This window comes from Arachis ipaensis, chromosome B5 (genome assembly GCF_059453495.1).
Source record: "Arachis ipaensis isolate K30076 ecotype BB chromosome B5, ASM5945349v1, whole genome shotgun sequence".
NCBI classification, from domain to species: domain Eukaryota; kingdom Viridiplantae; phylum Streptophyta; class Magnoliopsida; order Fabales; family Fabaceae; genus Arachis; species Arachis ipaensis.
In genome coordinates this window covers 71,178,997-71,203,138 of record NC_142440.1, presented here as the reverse complement: position 1 = coordinate 71,203,138, position 24,142 = coordinate 71,178,997, and the positions used below count along the sequence as shown (strand labels likewise).

The window sequence follows — 24,142 nt, the reverse complement described above, 5'->3', positions numbered from 1 at the left end:
CTAAAAAGCATGTTTTCACTCTTAAGCACAATTAAAGGAGAATTTACAAAACTATGCTATCTTAGTAAATAAATGGGAGAAAAGTTGACAAAACCCTCTAAATTTAACACAAGATAAACCCTAAAAATGGAGTTTATCATCGGGTTCGAGTAGCTCCTTCCCGCATGAGTCCAGTGTTATTCTTGCTTAAATGCGAAGCGTTTTTAGCTCTTTAATTGCGGCGCGCTTTCGGGGTATGTTTAACTTCCTTGGGAACGTGCAAGGGCTTTGAAGGCCTTTTAATAGGGCTTAAATTCCCTTTTACCATTTCATTTCCCTCTTTGCTTTTCATTTGAAATCCGAAAGGCGTTTTCTTTCTTGTCGTTTCTCCTTTGCTTTCGTCTGTTTCATTTGCTCAGCGAAAGAAGCTTCCTTTCGTTCATCCTCTCATTGCCCCAGCATTCCAAGATTGTTTCTTTCTTGGATCTTTGGAGTTTCCATCTTTTAGTGGGGATTGTTCGTGACTTCCTACTTGCTCATTTGTCCTCCTTCCTCTAGGACTTCCCTTGTAGCGGAGGTCAGGATGCATTTTAGGAGGGGTGTAGAGATTCCTCTCCTATATAGGACGTCGTGCACTATGGTATAGTACTATGCTTCTCGTACTAGCCTTTTTGTCTCATTTTTATCTGTGGGGAGTGTTTCAGATTTGAGATAGTCAATTATGGGAGTCATCCACCCTTGGTCTTAGTCTGATATGTTTAGAACCTCCTGCTCCTCTGAAGTTGACGGAGTTTGTAATGTTTCTTGGATGACGCTTCTATTGTTGTCCCCGGGTTTGGTGCTGGCTAGTTTCGAAAGTGCATCAGCTCGGGCATTTTGTTCCCGAGGTATATGTCGGATCTCATATCCCATGAATTTTCTGAGCTGTTCTCTGGTCTTGTCTAGGTATTTCTTCACGGTGGGATCCTTAGCCTGGTAGCTCCCTTCTATTTATGAGGTGACTACCTGCGAATCGCTGAAAATGGTAAGCTTTTGAGCTTCGACCTCCCTAGCCAGCTTCAAACCCGCTAGTAGGGCTTCGTACTCGGCTTGGTTATTCGAGACAGGAAACTCAAATTTTAAGGAGAGCTCTAGTTGAGTTCCTTGATTACTTTCTAGGATGACTCTGGCTCCACTTCCGATTTTGTTTGATGAACCGTCAATGTAGAGGTTCCAGCTAGTGGGTGTGTCTGGGGTGTCGGTGTATTCTGCAATGAAGTCAGCGATGTATTGGGACTTGATGGCTGTTCAAGCTTTATACTTGAGGTCAAATTCTGACAACTCGACAGCCCATTATAGGATTTTGCCAGCTAAATCTGTTTTCTGTAGAATACTTTTCATAGGTTGGTTGGTCCGTATTCTGATGGTATGGGCCTGAAAGTATGGTCAGAGTCATCGAGAAGTAAGTATAAGGGCATAAGCGAACTTTTCTATCTTTTGATAGTTTAGTTCATCCCTATGTAGAGCCTTTCTAATGAAGTAGATAGGTTGTTGCCTGTTTTCGTTTTCTCTGACTAGTGCTGATGCTATCGCCTGACTTTCTACGGCGAGGTATAGGATTAGTTCTTCACCTTCCCTGGGTCGGGTTAGGATAGATGGTTGCCCCAAGAATATCTTGAAGTCTTGGAAGGCTTGTTCACATTTTGGGGTCCATTCAAACCTCTTTCCTTTCCTTAGTGTTGCGTAGAAAGGGAGAGATCTTAAGACCGATCCAGCTAGGAATCTAGACAGAGCCGCTAGTCTTCCATTGAGCTGCTGGACCTCTTTGACACAGATCGGGCTTTTCATGCTAAGTATCGCCTGGCATTTATCCGAGTTTGCTTCGATCCCCCTTTGGGTGAGCATGAAGCCCAAGAATTTTCCAGCTTCTACCGCAAAGGTGCAATTTGCGGGATTAAGTCTCATCCCATGCTTTCTTATATTGTCAAACACTTCGGCGAGGTCGGATAAAAATGTTTCCTCTCTCTATGTTTTTACCAGCATGTCGTCTACATAAACCTCCATCAGCTTCCTGATGTGATTGGCGAAAACTTTGTTCATCAATCTTTGGTACGTAGCCCCTATGTTCTTGAGTCTGAAGGGCATGACTACGTAGCAGTAGTTTGCTCTTGGGGTTAGGAATGAGGTTTTCTCCTGGTCGGGTTAATACATCGGGATATGGTTGTACCCCGAGTAAACATCCATGAAGGAGAGGTACTTGTATCCTGATGAAACGTCGACTAGTGTGTCTATATTCGGGAGTGGGTAGGGTTCTTTTGGGCAGGCTTTGTTGAGGTCAGTGTAATCAGTGCACATCCGCCACTTCCCATTTGACTTTTTGACCAGTACGACATTGGCTAGCCATAATGGGTACTTTACCTCCCTTATGAACCCTGCCTCCAGCAAGGTCTGCACCTGTTCCTCTACGGCTTGCGTGCTCTCTGGGCCGAGCTTTCTACGCTTCTGTTGCACTGGCTGAGATCCAGGATATACTGCTAATCTATGGCACATTAGTCCGGGATCAATACCGGGCATGTCTGCAACCTTCCATGTGAACAGTTCGGAGTTCTTTCTTAAGAATTCTGTCAGTAATTCCTTTAAGTCTTTGTTTAGGTTTGCCCCCATGTTTGTTATTTTGTCTTGAGTATCCCCGATCTGAACTTCTTCAGTCTCACCTTCTAGCCGAGGACGAAGTTCTTCGCGAGCTCTGATTCCCCTGAGTTCAATTGTATTTGTGTCTTTTCCTCTGGGGTCACCTTTAAGGTTCAGACTTTCGTTGTAACAGCGTCGTGCGAGTTTTTGTTCTCCTTTTATGGTGGCGATCCCTTCTGGAGTTAGGAACTTCATGCATAGGTACGGAGTGGAGACCACTGCGGTGCACTGATTTAACGTTGTTCTACCTATGAGGCATTATATGCAGAGCTCACATCGACTACGATGTACTATGCTTAGAGTTCTAGACCGTGTTCCTTTCTCGAATGTTGTGTGTAGTGGGATGTATCCAAGTGGCTGGATTGGGGCATCTCCGAGCCCGAATAGACTATTCGGGTATGCTCTGAGCTCTTTTTCTTGCAGGCCGAGCTTGTCGAAGGCGGATTTGAATAGTATATCCGCAGAACTCCCTTGGTTGATCAATGTTCGGTGGAGATTGGTGTTGGCTACTATGATGGTTACGACCACTGGATTATCATGCCCGGGGATGACGCCCACAGCATCAGCTTTGGTGAAGGTGATAGTGGGGAGGTCGGGTGACTTGTCCTCTTCTCCGACGTGGTATACCTCTTTGAGATATCTTTTGTGTGATGATTTGGAGATCCCTCCTCCTGCGAATCCTCCGTTGATCATGTGAACATGTCTCTTAGGGGTGTGAGGGGGGCGTTCAGCTCGTTCACCCTCTTCGTCCCTTCTTCTCTTTTTTGGTTCGTCCACTTTATTGGCTAGGAACCAATCTAGTCTCCCTTCTCGGACTAGTTTTTCTATGACATTCTTCAAGTCGTAGCTCTGGTTGGTAGTGTGCCCGTAGATTCGGTGGTATTCGCAATATTCTATCCGACTTCTTCCTCTTTTGTGTTTAATCGGGCGAGGACCCTAAACCCTAAGAGGGACACTTCTCGGTAGACATCCACGAGGGACACCCGAAGAGGGGGTGTAATTGTGGTATTTCCTGGGTTTCTCAGTAGGCTGGTCTTCTTTTTTCCTAGATTATTTATCCTTGTTCCGAGGTGGGTAGGAGGATCCAATTTTCGAGGTTTCTCCTAATCGGGAGTTTTCCTCCATATTGATGTATTTTCTTCCCGTTCTTGAATCTCATTTAGAGATGTTGGGTGCTTCTTGGATATGGAGTGGCTAAAGGGTCCTTCTCGTAGGCCATTGAGGAGTCCCATGATGGCTGCTTCTGTTGGAAGATTTTGTATGTCAAGGCATGCTTTATTGAATCTTTCCATGTACCTGCGAAGGCTTTCCTGATCTCCTTGTTTAATTCCTAGCAGGCTTGGAGCGTGTTTGGTTTTATCCTTTTGAATGGAAAACCTGGCGAGGAACTTTTTGGCAAGGTCGTCAAAGCTTGCGATTGATCTTGGAGGCAGATTGTCGAACCACTTTCTTGCCGTCATAGTCAGGGTAGTCGGGAAGGCTCTGCAACGGGTTGCGTCCGAGGCATCCGTGAGGTATATCTGGCTTCTAAAGTTGCTGAGATGATGACTCGAGTCGGACGTACCATCGTATGGGTTCATGTCAGGAGCTTTGAAGTCTTTCGGGACTTTAGCTTTCATGATTTCTTTTGTAAACGGGTCTTGATCCTTGTGGGGGCTATCTTCGCAGTTGGACTGAGTAGTTTTATTTTTGAGATCGGCTTCGAGCTTGAGGAGCTTGTCTTCCAGCTGTCGACGCCTTCTTGTTTCTCTCCGAAGATCTCGCTCGGCCTCCTGCTGTCATTCGGCTTCTTGTTCAAGCTGTTTAAGGTGATCCTGCTGTTCACAGATGGCGTCTAAGATCTCCGTGTTTGGAGGTTGCTTGTCTCCCTTGGATTGAGGTGTGTCCATTGGTGTGGCATCTGTGTTCTTAAGCGGTGTTCCTTCTTCCAAAGCGGAGTTAAGGTCATTGGTAGGTTATTTTCCATTGTAGTGGGATGACTTCCAGGTTCCCCGATAACGACGCCAATGTTCCGAGGGTTACTGATGAGCGGATAATTTATACGCTTTTTGACAGTGTTTTTACATAGTTTTTAGTATGATTTAGTTAGTTTTTAGTATATTTTTATTAGTTTTTAAATAAAATTCACATTTCTAGACTTTACTGATTTTATGTGTTTTTCTGTGATTTCAGGTAATTTCTGGCTGAAATTGAGGGACTTGAGCAAAAATCAGATTCAGAGGTTGAAGAAGGACTGCAGATGCTGTTGGATTATGACCTCCCTGCACTCAAAGTGGATTTTCTGGAGCTACAGGAATCCAAATGGCGCGCTCTCAATTGCGTTGGAAAGCGGACATCCAGGGCTTTCAAGCAATATATAATAGTCCATACTTTGCTCGAGTTTAGACGATGCAAACTGGCGTTCAATGCCAGCTTTCTGCCCTATTCTGGAGTTAAACGCCAGAAACAGGTTGCAAAGCAGAGTTAAACGCCAGAAACAGGTTACAAACTGGCGTTTAACTCCAAGGAAGACCTCTACACGTGAAAGCTTCAACGCTCAGCCCAAGCACACACCAAGTGGTCACGGAAGTGGATTTCTGCATCAATTACTTATTTCTGTAACCCTAGTAACTAGTTTAGTATAAATAGAAATTTTTACTATTGTATTGAGCATCTTTTGATCATGTTTTGATGATTGAACCCTCTTTGGGAGGCTGGCCATTCGGCCATGCCTGGACCATTATCACTTATGCATTTTCAACGGTAGAGTTTCTATACACCATAGATTAAGGTGTGGAGCTCTGCTGTTCCTCATGAATTAATGCAAAGTACTATTGTTTTTCTATTCAATTCGAGCCTATTTCTTCTCTAAGATATTCATTCGCACACAAAAACATGATGAATGTGATGATTATGTGACGCTCATCATCATTCTCACTTATGAACGCGTGCCTGACAAACACTTCCGTTCTACATGCAAACAAGCTTGAATGCATATCTCTTAGACTCCTGATCTATGATCAGAGTCTTCGTGGTATAGGCTAGAATTATTGGCGGCCATTCTTGAGATCCGAAAAGTCTAAACCTTGTCTGTGGTATTCCGAGTAGGATCTGGGAAGGGATGGCTGTGACGAGCTTCAAACTCGCGAGTGCTGGGCGTAGTGACAGACGCAAAAGGATTACTGAATCCTATTCCAGTATGATCGAGAATCGACAGATGATTAGCCGTGCGGTGACAGCGCATCTTGGACCATTTTCACTGAGAGAACGGGAAGTAGCCATTGACAACGGTGATGCCCTACATAAAGCTTGCCATGGAAAGGAGTAGGAATGGTTGGATGAAGACAACAGGAAGCAGAGGTTCAGGAGGAACAAAAGCAACTCTATACGCTTATCTGAAATTCTCACCAATGAATTACATAAGTATTTCTATCCTATTTTATATTTTAATTATATTTTAATTATCAATTCACCATAACCATTTGAAATCCGCCTGAATGAGATTTACAAGGTGACCATAGATTGCTTCAAGCCGACAATCTCCGTGGGATCGACCGCTACTCACGTAAGGTTTATTACTTGGACGACCCAGTGCACTTGCTGGTTAGTTGTGCGAAGTTGTGACAAAGAACTAAAATTATGAACGTGTGTATCAAGTTTTTGGCGCCGTTACCAAGAAATGAACGATCACGATTTCATACACCAAGTTTTTGGCGCCGTTGCCGGGGATTGTTCGAGTTTGGATAACTGACGGTTCATCTTGTTGCTCAGATTAGGTAATTTTATTTTATTTTAAAGCTTTTTAATTCTTATTTTCAAAAAAATACAAAATTTTTCTACTTTTTCGTTTTCCCCAAAATAATTTTTGAAAAAAAGAAATTTCTTCTTTTTCGTTTTTCCAACATAATTTTCGAAAAATCCAAAAACAAATTTTAGTAAAATCATAAAAACCAAAAAGATTTTGTGTTTCTTGTTTGAGTCTAGTGTCAAGTCATAAGTTTGGTGTCAATTGCATGTTTATCTCTTTCTTGCATTTTTCGAAAATTCATGCATTGCATTCTTCATTTTCTTCAAGTTGTTCTTGATGAATCCTCTTGTTTGATCTTCATATTTTCTTGTTGTGTGTTGCATCTTATTTTTCATATGCATTCTTGCATTCATAGTGTCAAAAAATTAAAAATTTCTAAGTTTGGTGTCTTGCATATTTTCTTTTCTTGAAAATTTTTCAAAAATAAGTTCTTGATGTTCATCATGATCTTCAAAGTGTTCTTGGTGTTTATCTTGACATTTAAAGTGTTCTTGCATGCATCATGTGTCTTGATCTTGAATTCTCATGTTTTGAGCCTTTTCATTGTTTTTCTCTTTCTTCATTAAAAAATTCAAAAATAAAAAAATATCTTCCCTTTTTCTTCTCATAAAATTCAAAAATTTGGGTTGACTTTTTCAAAAATTTTTAAAATTTAGTTGTTTCTTATGAGTCAAATCAAATTTTCAATTTAAAAAATTCTATCTTTTTCAAATCTTTTTCAAAAATAAAATCTTTTTCATTTTTTTCTTTCATAATTTCAAAATTTTGAAAATTTATTTTCAAAATCTTTTTCTTATTTCTATTTCATATTTTCAAAATTAATGCTAACAATTAATGTGATTGATTCAAAAATTTTAAGTGTGTTACTTGCCTATTAAGAAAGGTTCAATCTTTAAATTTTAACTCATATCTTTTTGTTTCTTGTTAGTCAAGTAATCAACTTTAATTTTCAAAATCAAATCTTTTTAAAATTTCTTTTTCAAATCTTTTTCAAAATAAATTTCAATCACATCTTTTTCAAAATCAATTTCAAAATCTTTTCTAACTTCTTATCTAACTTCTTATCTTTTCAAAATTGATTTTCAAATCTTTTTCAATTAATCTTATCTTGTTTGATTCTTATCTTTTTCAAAACCATCTAACTAATTCTCTCTCTCTAATTTTCGAAAATCATTAACTTCTTTTTCAAAATTCCTTTTTAATTAACTAATTGATTTAAATTTTAATTTAATTTCATTTTTCTTTTTAAATTTTTTGAATTTTAACTTTAATTTTAAATTAAAAATAAAAATATTTTTATTTTATTTTATTTAATTTTCGAATAGTTCCCTCTCTCATCTCCTTCTAATTATTTATTTATCTACTAACACTTCTCTTCTTCTTAAAAATTTGAACCTTCTCCTTCCTTCTGTGTTCGAATTCTTTTTCTTCTCTTCTACTCACATAAAAACCTCTCGACTATGGCAAAGGATCCCTATTATTTTCTATTCTCTTCTTTTTCATATGAGCAGGAACAAGGATAAGAACATTCTTGTTGAAGCTGATCCTGAGCTTGAAAGGACTCTGAAGAGGAAGCTAAGGGAAGCTAAAGCACAACTCTCTGGAGAAAATCTGACAGAAATTTTCGAAAAAGAAGGAGACATGGCCGAAAATAATAACAATGCTGGAGATGCAAGGAAGATGCTTGGTGACTTTACTGCACCAAATTCCAATTTACATGGAAGAAGCATCTCAATCCCTGCCATTGGAGCAAACAATTTTGAGCTAAAGCCTCAATTAGTTTCTCTGATGCAACAGAATTGCAAGTTTCATGGACTTCCATCAGAAGATCCTTTTCAGTTCTTAACTGAATTCTTGCAGATCTGTGATACTGTTAAGACCAATGGGGTTGATCCCGAGGTCTACAGGCTTATGCTTTTCCCGTTTGCTGTAAGAAACAGAAGTAGAATATGGTTGGACTCTCAACCTAAAGATAGCCTGAACTCTTGGGATAAGCTGGTCACGGCTTTCTTAGCCAAGTTCTTTCCTCCTCAAAAGCTTAGCAAGCTTAGAGTGGATGTTTAAACCTTCAAATAGAAAGAAGGTGAAACCCTCTATGAAGCTTGAGAGAGATACAAGCAACTGACCAAAAAGTGTCCTTCTGACATGCTTTCAGAATGGACCATCCTGGATATATTCTATGATGGTCTGTCTGAATTAGCTAAGGTGTCATTGGACCATTCTGCAGGTGGATCCCTTCACCTAAAAAAAATGCCTGCAGAAGATCAGGAACTCGTTGACATGGTTGCAAATAACCAATTTATGTGCACTTCTGAAAGGAATCCTGTGAGTAATGGGACGCCTCAGAGGAAGGGAGTTATTGAAATTGATACTCTGAATGCCATATTGGCTCAGAATAAAATATTGACTCAGCAAGTCAATATGATTTCTCAGAGTCTGAATGGATTGCAAGCTGCCTCCAATAGTACTAAAGAGGCATCCTCTGAAGAGGAAGCTTATGATCCTGAGAACCTTGCAATGGCAGAGGTGAATTACATGGGTGAAGCCTATGGAAACACCTATAATACCTCATGGAGAAATCATCCAAATTTCTCATGGAAGGATCAATAAAAGCCTCAATAAGGCTTTAATAATGGTGGAAGAAACAGGTTTAGCAATAGCAAGCCTTTTCCATCATCCACTCAGCAACAGACAGAGAATTCTGAGCAGAATCCATCTAGCTTAGCAAATATAGTCTCTGATCTATCGAAGGCCACTCTAAGTTTCATGAATGAAACAAGGTCCTCCATTAGAAATTTGGAGGCACAAGTGGGCCAGCTGAGTAAAAGGGTCACTGAAACTCCTCCTAGTACTCTCCCAAGCAATACAAAAGAGAATCCAAAAAGAGAGTGCAAGGCCATAACCTTACTTGGTGTGGCCAAACCCAGAGAGGAGGAGGAGGACGTGAATCCTAGTGAGGAAGACCTCCTGGGATGTTCACTGACCAATAAGGAGTTTCCCTTTGAGGAACCAAAGGAACCTGAGGCCCATCTGGAGACCATAGAGATTCCATTGAACCTCCTTTTACCATTCATGAGCTCTGATGACTATTCATCTTCTGAAGAAGATGAAGACATTGTTCAAGGGCAAGTTGCCCAGTATTTAGGAGCAATCATGAAGCTGAATGCCAAGCTATTTGGTAATGAGACTTGGGAAGATGAACCTCCCTTGCTCACCAATGAACTGAATGCATTGGATAGGAAGAAATTACCTCAAAAGAAATAGGATCCTGGTAAATTCCTAATTCCCTGTAACATAGGCACCATGACCTTTGAGAAGGCTCTGTGTGACCTGGGGTTAGGAATACACTTAATGCCACTCTCTGTAATGGAGAAACTTGGGATCTTTGAGGTACAAGCTGCCAGAATTTCATTAGAGATAGCAGACAACTCAAGAAAACAGGCTTATAGATTAGTAGAGGACGTGTTAGTAAAGGTTGAAGGCCTTTACATCCCTGCTGATTTCATTATCCTAGACACTGGGAAGGATAAGGATGAATCCATCATCCTTGGAAGACTCTTCCTAGCCACAGCAAAAGCTGTGATTGATGTGGACAGAGGAGAGTTAGTCCTTCAACTGAATGAGGACAACCTGGTGTTTAAAACTCAAGGATCTCCTTCTGTAACCATGGAGAGGAAGCATGAAAAACTTCTCTCACTGCAGAGTCAACCAAAGCCCCCACAGTCAAACTCTAAGTTCGGTGTTGGGAGGTCCCAATAATGCTCTGAATATCTGTGAGGCTCCATAAGAGCTCACTGTCAAGCTATTGACATTAAAGAAGCGCTTGTTGGGAGGCAACCCAATGTTATTTAATTATATTTATTTATTTTCTATTGTTATTTTATTTTTTAGGTTGATGATTATGTGGAGTCACAAAAACTACTGAAAAATCAAAAACAGAATGAAAAATAGCATTAAAAACAGCTCACCCTGGAGGAAGAACTTACTGGCGTTTAAACGCCAGTAAGAAGCATCAAACTGGCGTTTAACGCCAGAAAGAAGCATCAAGCTGGCGTTAAACAGCAGAAACAAGCACCAGACTGGCGTTTAACGCCAGAACAGAGCATGGAAGTGGCGTTTAACGCCAGAAACAAGCAGCAATCTGGCGTTAAACGCCAGGATTGCAGTCTAAGGGCGTTTACACCCCTAAATGGAGCAGGGATGATAAGTCCTTGACCCCTCAGGATCTGTGGACCCCACAGGATCCCCACCTACCCCACCTCTCTTCTTCTCTCCTCCTCACACCTTTCCATAACACTCTTCCCCAAAATAACCTCCACCAATCACCTCCATTACTCCTCCAAAACCATCATACAACCCACCTACAACCACCCACTCAAATTCAAACCATCACTCCTTCCTTTTCACACCTCATAACCACCTAAAACCCCCTTGGTCGAACCACTCACACCTCTCCATCTCAGCTATTTTCTTCTTCGTCTACTCCCTCTTCTCTTTTTTTGCTCGAGGACGAGCAAACCTTCTAAGTTTAGTGTGGTAAAAGCGTTGCTTTTTGTTTTTTCATAACCATTTATGACACCTAAGGCTAGAGAAACCTCTAGAAAGAGGAAATGGAAGGCAAAAGCTTCCACCTCTGAGTCATGGGAGATGGAGAGATTCATCTCAAAAGCTCATCACTAAGAAAAGGATGGAGCAACAAGAGAGTCCACTTATGGACCTCAACAAGAGCATGAGGAAATTCCTCATCATGAAATCCCTGAGATACCTCAAGGGATGCACTTTCCTCTACAAAACTATTGGAAGCAAATCAACACCTCTCTAGGAGAATTAAGTTCCAACATGGGACAACTAAGGATGGAACACTAAGAGCACTCCATCATTCTCCATGAGATTAGAGAAGATCAAAGAACTATGAGGGAGGAGCAACAAAGACAAGGAAGAGACATAGAGGAGCTCAAGAGCACCATTGGTTCTTCAAGAAGAGGAAGACGCCACCCTCACTAAGGTGGACCCGTTCCTTAATCTCTTTGTCTATTTATTTTTCTCTGTTTTTTGTTTACTATGCTTTATGTTTATGTTTGTGTCTTATTACATGATCATTAGTATTTAAGTGTCTATGTCTTAAAGCTATAAATGTCCTATGAATCCATCACCTTTCTTAAATGAAAAATGCTTTAATTACAAAAGAACAAGAAGTACATGAATTTCGAATTCATCCTTGAAATTAGTTTAATTATTTTGATGTGGTGACAATACTTTTTATTTTCTGAATGAATGCTTGAACAGTGCATATGTCTTTTGAATTTGTTGTTTATGAATGTTAAAATTGTTGGCTCTTGAAGAATAAGGAAAAAGGAGAAATATTATTTGATGATCTGAAAAATCATAAAAATGATTCTTGAAGCAAGAAAAAGCAGTGAATACAAAAGCTTGCGAAAAAAAAGAGAAAAGAAAAATGGCAAAAAAAAAAAAAAAGAAAAAGAAAAAGCAAGCAGAAAAAGCCAAAAGCTCTTTAAACCAAAAGGCAAGAGCAAAAAGCCAATAGCCCTTAAAACCAAAAGGCAAGGGTAAAAAGGATCCAAGGCTTTGAGTATCAGTGGATAGGAGGGTCTAAAGGAATAAAATCCTGGCCTAAGCGGCTAAACCAAGCTGTCCCTAACCATGTGCTTGTGGCGTGAAGGTGTCAAGTGAAAACTTGAGACTGAGCGGTTAAAGTCAAGGTCCAAAGCAAAAAAAGAGTGTGCTTAAGAACCCTGGACACCTCTAATTGGGGACTTTAGCAAAGCTGAGTCACAATCTGAAAAGGTTCACCCAGTTATGTGTCTGTGGCATGTATGTATCCGGTGGTAATACTGAAAAACAGAGTGCTTAGGTCCACGGCCAAGACTCATAAAGTAGCTGTGTTCAAGAATCAACATACTGAACTAGGAGAATCAATAACACTATCTAAAATCTAAGTTCCTATAGATACCAATCATTCTAAACTTCAATGGATAAAGTGAGATGCCAAAACTATTCAAGAGGCAAAAAGCTACTAGTCCCGCTTATCTGATTGGAGCTAAGTTTCATTGATATTTTGGAATTTATAGTATATTCTCTTCTTTTTATCCTATTTTATTTTCAGTTGCTTGGGGACAAGCAACAATTTAAGTTTGGTGTTGTGATGAGCAGATAATTTATACGCTTTTTGGCAGTGTTTTTACATAGTTTTTAGTATGATTTAGTTAGTTTTTAGTATATTTTTATTAGTTTTTAAATAAAATTCACATTTCTGGACTTTACTATGAGTTTGTGTGTTTTTTGTGATTTTAGGTAATTTCTGACTGAAATTGAGGGACTTGAGCAAAAATCAGATTCAGAGGTTGAAGAAGGATTGCAGATGCTGTTGGATTCTGACCTCCCTGCACTCAAAGTGGATTTTATGGAGCTACAGGAGTCAAAATGGCGCAGTCTCAATTGCGTTGGAAAGTAGACATCCAGGGCTTTCAGCAATATATAATAGTCCATACTTTTTTTGAGTTTAGATGACGCAAACTGGCGTTCAACGCCAGCTTTTTGCCCTATTCTGGAGTTAAATGCCAGAAACAGGTTGCAAAGCAGAGTTAAACGCTAGAAACAGGTTACAAACTGGCGTTTAACTCCAAGGAAGACCTCTACACGTAAAAGCTTCAACGTTCAGCCCAAGCACACACCAAGTGGGCCCGGAAGTGGATTTCTGCATCAATTACTTATTTCTGTAACCTTAGTAACTAGTTTAGTATAAATAGAACTTTTTACTATTGTATTGAGCATCTTTTGATCATGTTTTGATGATTGAACCCTCTTTGGGAGTCTGGCCATTCGGCCATGCCTGGACCATTATCACTTATGTATTTTCAATGGTAGAGTTTCTACACACCATAGATTAAGGTGTGGAGCTCTGCTGTTCCTCATGAATTAATGCAAAGTACTATTGTTTTTCTATTCAATTCGAGCCTATTTCTTCTCTAAGATATTCATTCGCACACAAGAACATGATGAATGTGATGATTATGTGATGCTCATCATCATTCTCACTTATGAACGCGTGTCTTACAAACACTTCCGTTCTGCATGCAAACAAGCTTGAATGCATATCTCTTATCCTCCTAATCTACGATCAGAGTCTTCGTGGTATAGGCTAGAATTATTGGCGGCCATTCTTGAGATCCGGAAAGTCTAAACCTTGTCTGTGGTATTTCGAGTAGGATCTGGGAAGGGATGGCTGTGACGAGCTTCAAACTCGCGAGTGCTGGGCGTAGTGACAGACGCAAAAGTATTACTGAATCCTATTCCAGTATGATCGAGAACCGACAGATGATTAGTCGTGCAGTGACAGTGCATCTTGGACCATTTTCACTGAGCGGACGGAAAGTAGCCATTGACAACGGTGATGCCCTACATAAAGCTTGCCATGGAAAAGAGTAGGAATAATTGGATGAAGACAGCAGGAAGCAGAGGTTCAGGAGGAACAAAAGCATCTCTATACGCTTATCTAAAATTCTCACCAATGAATTACATAAGTATTTCTATCCTATTTTATATTTTAATTATATTTTAATTATCAATTCACCAGAACCATTTGAAATCTGCCTGAATGAGATTTACAAGGTGACCATAGATTACTTCAAGCCGACAATCTCCGTGGGATCGACCCTTACTCACGTAAGGTTTATTACTTAGACGACCCAGTGCACTTGCTGGTTAGTTGTGCGAAGTTATGACAAAGAACTAAAATTATGAACGTGCGTATCAAGTTTTTGGCGCCGTTACCAAGGAATGAACGATCACGATTTCGTGCACCAATTACCTGAAACTAGGAGGTCGATCTCGGATGAAATCCTTGTGATCTGTCCAAGGTGGCCGTATCTGACTTGTTGGGGTAGGTGGCGCTGCTGGTCCTTGTTCACCGGAGGGATGATGGTACCTGCAAAAGACTCGGAAGCTTAAGTCATCACGGGCTTTAAGCAGGTTTTTTGTAGAATTGGAGTATGAGTTATACCTAGGTACTCCAGTGTATTTATGGTAGTGCTTTGATGATCTTCCTTTAAGATAAGTTAGTTATCTTATTTTATCTTTTTGGAAAGGAGATTTTTATCTTTTGTCCGACCGCCCTTTGATGGGCGGTGGTTCCTTCGCTCTGGGCCTTCTTGGGCCTTTAAGGCATTTGTCTGAGCTCTTTGCGAAGAGATCAACGGTGGGCCAACCTTTCGTGAGGTCGGCCCATTTGTCCTCAGCCAACTCGGCCCTATAGCTCGGACCGGTGTATGAACACTAATCAAGAACAGACCAGCAACAGAAATAAAATTATAGCCATAATGAGGTTGAATATTCTACCATTATCAACTTATAACATTAAAAAAAAATTGAGAAGTTTCCAACATACCGGCAACAACAACAAAATTATAGCCATAATGAGGTGGAAGATTCTACCATTATCAACTTATAATGTTCAAAAAAATTTGTTTTTTTCCAACAGACCAGCAACAACCACAAATTTTATGTAAAAAATTGTGAATATACTAAGTTACTAATATCAGAAAAAGACATTATAAGTTGCAGAAGAGGGCTTGGACTAAGGCTGATGCTCGGTGACTGAGAGGACTACTCAGCGACGAAGAGGAACTGCTCGGCGACGGAAAGTGTTTCTCGGCGATGGGGAAGACAACTCAGTCTAGGGTTTGCTGTGATACATGGACTGGATGACAGTGAAGATTGGATGACAGCGTGAATTGGACGACAATGCGAACTGGACGACGTTGCAGGTTAGATGACGATGCTCTCCAGTTCTCTGTTATGCCTGCGACGGGGATGACTGATGCAGTTGTGATGACATCCTTGAGAGTGACGATGGACGACTTACGTCTGGAGGATGGCGGCACGACGCCCTCTGGCTCACTCAAGCATAGAAGAGGAATATTGATGCGAGTTGTGGGCTTGTGGATGTGTGAAAGCTATAAGGGAGTTAGAGTTAGGGATTTGGATATTTTGTTACTAGGTTAAAGGGTAAACTAGTAAAAAGAAGCATTACTGAACCAGTTCTTCGGTTTAGTTCGGTTCAGTTCGGTTCGATTTCTGCCAAACCAACTGAAAATTGAACTGAACTAATCGGTTTAATTTGAAAAAAAAAAACTAGTTTTTTCGTTTTTTCATTCGGTTGTCATAAATTTTGGTTTGATTTTGCGGTAAATTTTGGTCCGGTTCGGTAACTTACATCCCTAATTCGCAGTACAAATTGATTTAAAAAGGCATTAATAATGCGGTGGTATCATAGATCCGCCGCGTAAATCAAAGGTGGTTAGGCATTACGATACTTAAAAGAAATAGCAGAATAACATCAGAACTAGGAGTCCTTGAAGAAATTTAAACATCGAATGACCGATAGTCACACACAAGAAACGTTAACACAAGTGAACGTCGTATATATATATATATATATATATATATATATATATATATACATACATAGGTTTCAAATAAGATACATAATAATCACTAGTCTCTGGTGCATGAAATTGTGATCATCAATGGCGCCAACAACTTGGTACGCACAATTGTAATCTCAACTCTTTATCACAACTTCGCACAACTAACCAGCAAGTGCATTGGGCCGTCCAAGTAATAAACCTTATGTGAGTAAGGGTCGATCCCATGGAGATTGTCGGCCTGAAGCAAGATATGGTCACCTTGTAAATCTCAGTCAGGCGGATTCAAATGGTTATGGTGAATTGATAATAAAAAGATAAATAAAACGTAAATTAAAGATAGAGGTACTTATGTAATTCATTGGTGAGAATTTCAGATAAGCGTATAGAGATGCCTTCGTTCCTTTGAACCTCTGATTTCCTGCTGTCTTCATCCAATCATTCCTACTCCTTTCTATGGCAAGCTGTTTGTTAGGCATCACCATTGTCAATGGCTACATCCTGTCCTCTCAGTGAAAATGGTCCAATGCACTGTCACTGCATGGCTAATCATCTGTCGGTTCTCGATCATACTGGAATAGGATCCATTGATCCTTTTGCATCTGTCGCTACGCCCAGCACTCGCGAGTTTGAAGCTCGTCACAGCTATCCCTTCCCAGATCCTACACGGAATACCACAGACAAGGTTTAGACTTTTCGGATCTCAAGAATGGTCGTCCATGGATTCTAACTTATACCACGAAGACTCTGATTAAGGAATCCCAGAGATACTCATTCAATCTAAGGTAGAATGGAAGTGGTTGTCAAGCATGCGTTCATAGGTTGAGAATGATGATGACTGTCACAATCATCACATTCATATTGAGGTGCGAATGAATATCTTAGAATCGGAATAAGCTTGAATTGAATAGAAAAACAATAGTACTTTGTATTATTTCATGAGGAACAGCAGAGCTCCACACCTTAATCTATGGTGTGTAGAAACTCTACCATTGAAAATATATAAGTGATGAAGGTTCAGGCATGGCCGAATGGCCAGCCCCCAAACGTGATCCAAGGATCAAAGAATAATCCAAAGATGTAAATACAATAGTAAAAAGTCCTATTTATGCTAAACTAGTTACTAGGGTTTACAGAAATGAGTAAATGATGCAGAAATCCACTTCTGGGGCCCACTTGGTGTATGCTTGGGCTGAGCATTGAGCTTTACACGTGTAGAGGCTTCTCTTGGAGTTGAACGCCAGTTTGTAACCTGTTTCTGGCGTTTAACTCCACTTTGTAACCTGTTTCTGGCGTTTAACTCCAGAATGCAGCATGAAACTGGCGTTCAACGCCAGTTTGCATCGTCTAAACGCAAGCAAAGTATGGACTATTATATATTACTGGAAATCCCTAGATGTCTACTATCCAACGCAATTGAGAGCGCGCCAGTTGGAGTTCAATATCTCCAGAAATCTACTTTGAGTGCAGGGAGGTCAGAATCCAACAGCATTTGTAGTCCTTCTTCAATCTCTGAATCTGATTTTTGCTCAGGTCCCTCAATTTCAGCCAGAAAATACCTGAAATCACAGAAAAATACACAAACTCATATTAAAGTCCAGAAATGTGAATTTTAATTAAAAACTAATAAAAATATACTAAAAACTAACTAAATCATACTAAAAACTATGTAAAAACAATGCCAAAAAGCGTATAAATTATCCGCTCATCACAACACCAAACTTAAATTGTTGCTTGTCCCCAAGCAACTGAAAATCAAATAGGATAAAAAGAAGAGAATATACTATAAATTCTAAAATATCAATGAAACTTAGCTCCAATCAGATGAGCGGGACTTGTAGCTTTTTGCCTCTTGAATAGTTTTGGCATCTCGCTTTATCCATTGAGGTTCAGAATGATTGGCATCTATAGGAACTTAGAATTCATATAGTATTATTGATTCTCCTAGTTCAGTATGTTGATTCTTGAACACAGCTACTTTATGAGTCTTGGCCGTGGCCCTAAGCACTTTGTTTTCCAGTATTACCACCTGATACATAAATGCCACAGACACATAATTGGGTAAACCTTTTCAGATTGTGACTCAGCTTTGCTAAAGTCCCCAATTAGAGGTGTCCAAGGTTCTTAAGCACACTCTGTTTTTGCTTTGGACCTTGACTTTAACCGCTCAGTCTCAAGTTTTCACTTGACACCTTCACGCCACAAGCACATGGTTAGGGACAGCTTGGTTTAGCTGCTTAGGCTAGGATTTTATTCCTTTAGGCCCTTCTATCCACTGATGCTCAAAGCCTTGGATCCTTTTTATTACCCTTGCCTTTTGGTTTTAAGGGCTATTGACTTTTTGCTCTTTCCTTTTGGTTTAAAGAGCCTTTGGCTTTTTCTGCTTGCTTTTTCTTTTTCTTTTTTTTCACCATTTTTCTTTTCTCTTTTTTTCTGCAAGCTTTTGTATTCACTGCTTTTTCTTGCTTCAAGAATCATTTTTATGATTTTTCAAATTATCAAATAACATTTCTCTTTTTTCATCATTCTTTCAAGAGCCAATATATTTAACATTCATAAACAACAACTTCAAAAGACATATGCACTGTTCAAGCATTCATTCAGAAAATAAAAAGTGTTGCCACCACATCAAAATAATTAAACTAGTTTCAAGGATGAATTTGAAACCATGTACTTCTTGTTCTTTTGTAATTAAAACATTTTTCATTCAAGAGAGGTGATGGATTCATATTCATAACTTTAAGGCATAGACATTTAGACACTAATGATCATGTAATAAGACACAAATATAAATAAACATAAAGCTCAAGAATCGAAAAACGGGAAAATAAATAAACAAGGAGATTAAGGAATGACTCCACCTTAGTGAGGGTGGCGTCTTCCTCTTCTTGAAGAACCAATGGTGCTCTTGAGCTCCTCTATGTCTCTTCCTTGTCTTTCTTGCTCCTCCCTCATAGCTCTTTGATCTTCTCTAATTTCATGGAGGATGATGGAGTGCTCTTGGTGCTCCACCCTTAGTTGTCCCATGTTGGAACTTAATTCTCCTAGGGAGGTGTTGATTTGCTCCCAATAATTCTGTGGAGGAAAGTGCATCCCTTGAGGCATCTCAGGGATTTCATGGTGAGGAATCTCCTCACGCTCATGTTGAGGTCCATGATCTCTTGTTTGCTCCATCCTTTTCTTAGTGATGGGCTTATCCTCTTCAATGAGGATGTCTCCCTCTATGTCAATTCCAGCCGAATTGCAGAGGTGACAGATGAGATGAGGAAAGGCTAACCTTGCCAAAGTGGAGGACTTGTCAGCCACCTTGTAGAGTTCTTGAGGTATAATCTCATGAACTTCCACCTTCTCTTCAATCATGATACTATAGATCATGATGGCCCAGTTTATAGTAACTTCAGACCGGTTGCTAGTAGGAATTATTGAGTGTTGAATGAACTCTAACCATCCCCTAGCCACTGGTTTGAGGTCATGCCTTCTTAGTTGAACCGGCTTACCTCTTGAGTCAATTTTCCATTGAGCTCCTTCCTCACATACGTCTATGAGGACTTGGTCCAACCTTTGATCAAAGTTGACCCTTCTTGTGTAGGGGCGTGCGTTCTCTTCCATCATTGGCAAGTTGAACGCCAGCCTTACATTTTTCGGACTGAAATCTAAGTATTTCCCCCGAACCATAGTAAGCCAATGCTTTGGATTCGGGTTCACACTTTGATCATGGTTCCTAGTAATCCATGCGTTTGCATAGAACTCTTGAACCATTAGGATCCCGACTTGTTGAATGGGGTTGGTGAGAACTTCCCAACCTCTTCTTTGGATCTCAAGTCGGATCTCCGGATACTCATTCTTTTTGAGCTTAAAAGGAACCTCAGGGATCACTTTCTTCTTGGCCACAACTTCATAGAAGTGGTCTTGATGGACCTTTTGAAATAAATCTCTCCATCTCCCATGACTCAGAGGTAGAAGCAATTGCCTTCCCTTTCCTTTTTCTAGAGGTTTCTCTGGCCTTAGGTGCCATTAATGGTTATGGAAAAACAAAAAGCTATGCATTTTACCACACCAAACTTAAAATATTTGCTCGTCCCCGAGCAAAAGAAGAAAGAAAAATAGTAGAAGAAGAAGAAAATGGAGGAGATGGAGGGTGATGTGTTTTCGGCCAAGGGTGAATTTAGGGTTGTGTTGTGTGAAAATGAAGAAGGAATGAGGGGTTTATATAGGAGTGGGGGGAGGGTGAAGTTTTGGCCATTAGGGTTGGGTTTGGGAGGGAAATTAGTTTGAATTTGAAGGTAGGTAGGGTTTTTGGGGAAGAGAGGATGGATGTGAGTGGTGAAGAGGTGATGGGGAAGAGTGATTGAGTTGATTGGTGAAGGGTATTTGGGGAAGAGAGTCATGAAAAGGTGTGAAGAGGAGAGAAGAAGGGTAGGTGGGGGTCCTGTGGAGTCCACAGATCCTGTGGTGATCCTGTGGGGTCCACAGATCCTGAGGTGTCAAGGGTTTTTCATCCCTGTACCTTTTAGACGTGAAAAACGCCCTATACATGCATTCCTGGCGTTTAACGCCAGACTGCTACCTGTTTCTGGCGTTAAACGCCACTTCCATGCTCTGTTCTGGCGTTTAATGCCAGGTAGATGTTGGTTTCTGGCGTTAAACGCCAGCTTGGTGCCTGTTTCTGGCGTTAAACGCCAGACAGATTCTTGTTTCTGGCGTTTAAACGCCAGACTGCTCTCCTCCAGGGTGTGCTATTTTTTTCTGCTGTTTTTCATTTTATTTTTGATTTTTTAGTAGTTTTTGTGACTCCACATGATCATCAACCTAAGGAAAACAGAAAATAACAATAGAAAATAAATAAATATAATTAGATAACATTGGGTTGCCTCCCAACAAGCGCTTCTTTAATGTTAATAGCTTGACAGTGAGCTCTCATGGAGCCTCACAGATGTTCAGAGCATTGTTGGAACCTCCCAACACCAAACTTAGAGTTTGAATGTGGGGGTTCAACACCAAACTTAGAGTTTGGTTGTGGCCTCCCAACACCAAACTTAGAGTTTGACAGTGGGGGCTCTGGTTGACTCTGCAGTGAAAGAAGCTTTTCATGCTTCCTCTCCATGGTTACAGAAGGAGATCCTTGAGTTTTAAACACAAGGTTGTCCTCATTCAGTTGAAGGACCAACTCTCCTCTGTCCACATCAATCACAGCTCTTGTTGTGGCAAGGAAGGGTCTTCCAAGGATGATGGATTCATCCTCATCCTTCTCAGTGTCTAGGATTATGAAATCAGCAGGGATGTAAAGGCCTTCAACCTTTACTAACACGTCCTCTACTAGTTCATAAGCCTATTTTCTTGAGTTGTCTGCCATCTCTAATGAGATTCTGGCAGCTTGCACCTCAAAGATCCCAAGTTTCTCCATTACAGAGAGTGACATTAAGTTTATTCCTGACCCCAGGTCACACAGAGCCTTCTCAAAGGTCATGGTGCCTATTTTACAGGGAATTAAGAATTTACCAGGATCTTGTTTCTTTTGAGGTAATTTCTGCCTATCCAATGCATTTAGTTCATTGGTAAGCAAGGGAGGTTCATCTTCCCAAGTCTCATTACCAAATAATTTGGCATTCAGCTTCATGATTGCACCAAGGTACGTAGCAACTTGCTCTTCAGTAATGTCTTCATCCTCTTCAGAGGAAGAATACTCATAAGAGCTCATGAAGGGCAGAAAGAGGTTCAATGGAATCTCTATGGTCTCTAGATGAGCCTCAGATTCCTTTGGTTCCTCAAGGGGGAACTCCTTATTGGTCACTGGACGTCCCAGGAGGTCTTCCTCACTAGGATTCACGTCCTCCTCTTCCCTTGTAGGTTCGGCCATGATGGTTAAATCAATGGCCTTGCACTCTTTCTTTGGATTTTCTTCTGTATTACTTGGGAGAGTACTAGGAGGAGTTTCAGTGACTCTTTTACTCAGCTGGCCCACTTGTGCCTCCAAATTTCTAATGGAGGACCTTATTTCATTTGTGAAACTTAAAGTGGTCTTAGATAGATCAGAGACTATATTTGCTAAGCTAGATGGATTCTGCTCAGAATTCTCTGTCTGTTGCTGAGTGGATGATGGAAAAGGCTTGCTATTGCTAAACCTGTTTCTTCCACCATTATTAAAGCCTTGTTGAGACTTTTGTTGATCCTTCCATGAGAAATTTGGATGATTTCTCCATGAGGGATTATAGGTGTTTCCATAGGGTTCACCCATGTAATTTACCTCTGCTATTGCAGGGTTCTCAGGATCATAAGCTTCTTCTTCAGAAGAGGCCTCTTTAGTACTGTTGGATGATTCCTTCAATCCATTCAGACTCTGAGAAATCATATTGACTTGCTGAGTCAATATTTTATTCTGAGCCAATATGGCATTCAGAGTATCAATTTCAAGAACTCCCTTCTTCATAGGCATCCCATTATTCACAGGATTCCTTTCAGAAGTGTACATGAACTAGTTATTTGCAACCATGTCAATGAGTTCTTGAGCTTCTGCAGGCGTTCTCTTTAGGTGAATGGATCCACCTGCAGAATGGTCCAGTGACATCTTTGATAATTCAGACAGACCATCATAAAATATATCCAAGATGGTCCATTCTGAAAGTATGTTAGAAGGACACTTTTTGGTCAGTTCCTTGTATCTCTCCCAAGCTTCATAGAGGGATTCACTTTCCTTTTGTCTGAAGGTTTGAACATCCACTCTAAGCTTGCTAAGCTTTTGAGGAGGAAAGAACTTAGCTAAGAAAGCCGTGACCAGCTTATCCCAAGAGTTCAGGCTGTCTTTAGGTTGAGAGTCCAAACATACTCTAGCTCTGTCTCTTACAGCAAACGAGAAGAGCATAAGCCTATAGACCTCGGGATCAACCCCATTGGTCTTAACAGTATCACAGATCTGCAAGAATTCAGTTAAGAACTGAAAGGAATCTTCAGATGGAATTCCATGAAACTTGCAGTTCTATTGCATCAGAGAAACTAATTGAGGTTTAAGCTCAAAGTTGTTTGCTCCAATGGTAGGAATTGAGATGCTTCTTCCATGTAAATTGGAATTTGGTGCAGTAAAGTCACCAAGCATCTTCCTTGCATTGTTATTATTTTCGGCCATGTCTCCTTCTTTTTCAAAAATTTCTGTCAGATTTTCTCCAAAGAGTTGTGCTTTAGCTTCCCTTAGCTTCCTCTTCAGAGTCCTTTCAGGTTCAGGATCAGCTTCAACAAGAATGTTCTTATCCTTGTTCATGCTCATATGAAAAAGAAGAAAACAGAAAAGAAAATATAGAATCCTCTATGTCACAGTATAGAGATTCATTTATGTGAGTAGAAGAAAAAAAGAATAGAAGAAGAGAAATTCGAACACCAAGAGGAAGATAGGGTTCGAATTTTGAGATGAAGAGAAGTGTTAGTAAATAAATAAAATAATTAGAAAGAGATGAGGGAGAGAGAATTTCGAAAATTAAATAAAATAAAATATAAATATTTTTGTTTTTATTTTAAATTAAGGTTAAAATTCAAAAATTAAGAAAGGAAAATAAAATTAAATCAAATTAACATTTAAAACAAATAGTTAATTAAAAAGGAGTTTTGAAAAAGAGGGAAGGGATTTTCGAAAATTAGAGAGGGAGTTAGTTAGGTAGTTTTGAAAAAATAAGAATCAAATAAAAAGTAAAGTGGTTAATTGAAAAAGATTTGAAAATCAAATTTGAAAAGATAAAAAGTTAGAAAAGATTTTGAAATTAAATTTTAAAAAAGATGTGATTGAAATTTAATTTGAAAAAGATTTGAAAAAGAATTTTAAAAAGATTTGATTTTGAAAATTAAAGTTGATTACTTGACTAACAAGAAACAAAAAGATTTGATTTTAAAATTTAAAGATTGAACCTTTCTTAATAGGCAAGTAACAACATAATATTTTTGAATCAATCACATTAATTGTTAGTATTAAATTCGAAAATATAAGATAGAAATAAGAAAAAGATTTTTGAAAATCAATTTGAAATTTTCGAAAATTATGAAAGAAAAATGAAAAAGATTTGATTTTTTGAAAAAGATTTGAAAAAGATAGAGTTTTTAAAATAAAAATTTGATTTGACTCATAAGAAACAACTAATTTTGAAAAAGTTTTGAAAAAGTCAACCCAAATTTTCGAAATTTTATGATAGAATAAGGGAAAGATATTTTTTTGATTTTTTTGAATTTTTAATGATGAAAGAGAAAAACATGAAAAAGACTCAATGCATGAAAATTTTGGATC

The 24,142-nt window shown here is 39.5% G+C and overlaps 2 non-coding genes across 2 annotated transcripts; one reads left to right on the top strand and one right to left on the bottom strand.

Annotated features, from left to right (window-relative positions):
- Positions 1 to 8,479: 8,479 nt before the first annotated feature.
- Positions 8,480 to 8,587, bottom strand: LOC148564588 (small nucleolar RNA R71). The gene has a single exon (XR_015883930.1). It is a non-coding gene; the product is annotated as a small nucleolar RNA R71 (small nucleolar RNA).
- A 13,915-nt stretch (positions 8,588 to 22,502) lies between these two features.
- LOC148564587 (small nucleolar RNA R71) lies at positions 22,503 to 22,606 on the top strand. The gene has a single exon (XR_015883865.1). It is a non-coding gene; the product is annotated as a small nucleolar RNA R71 (small nucleolar RNA).
- The last annotated feature ends 1,536 nt before the right edge of the window (positions 22,607 to 24,142 follow it).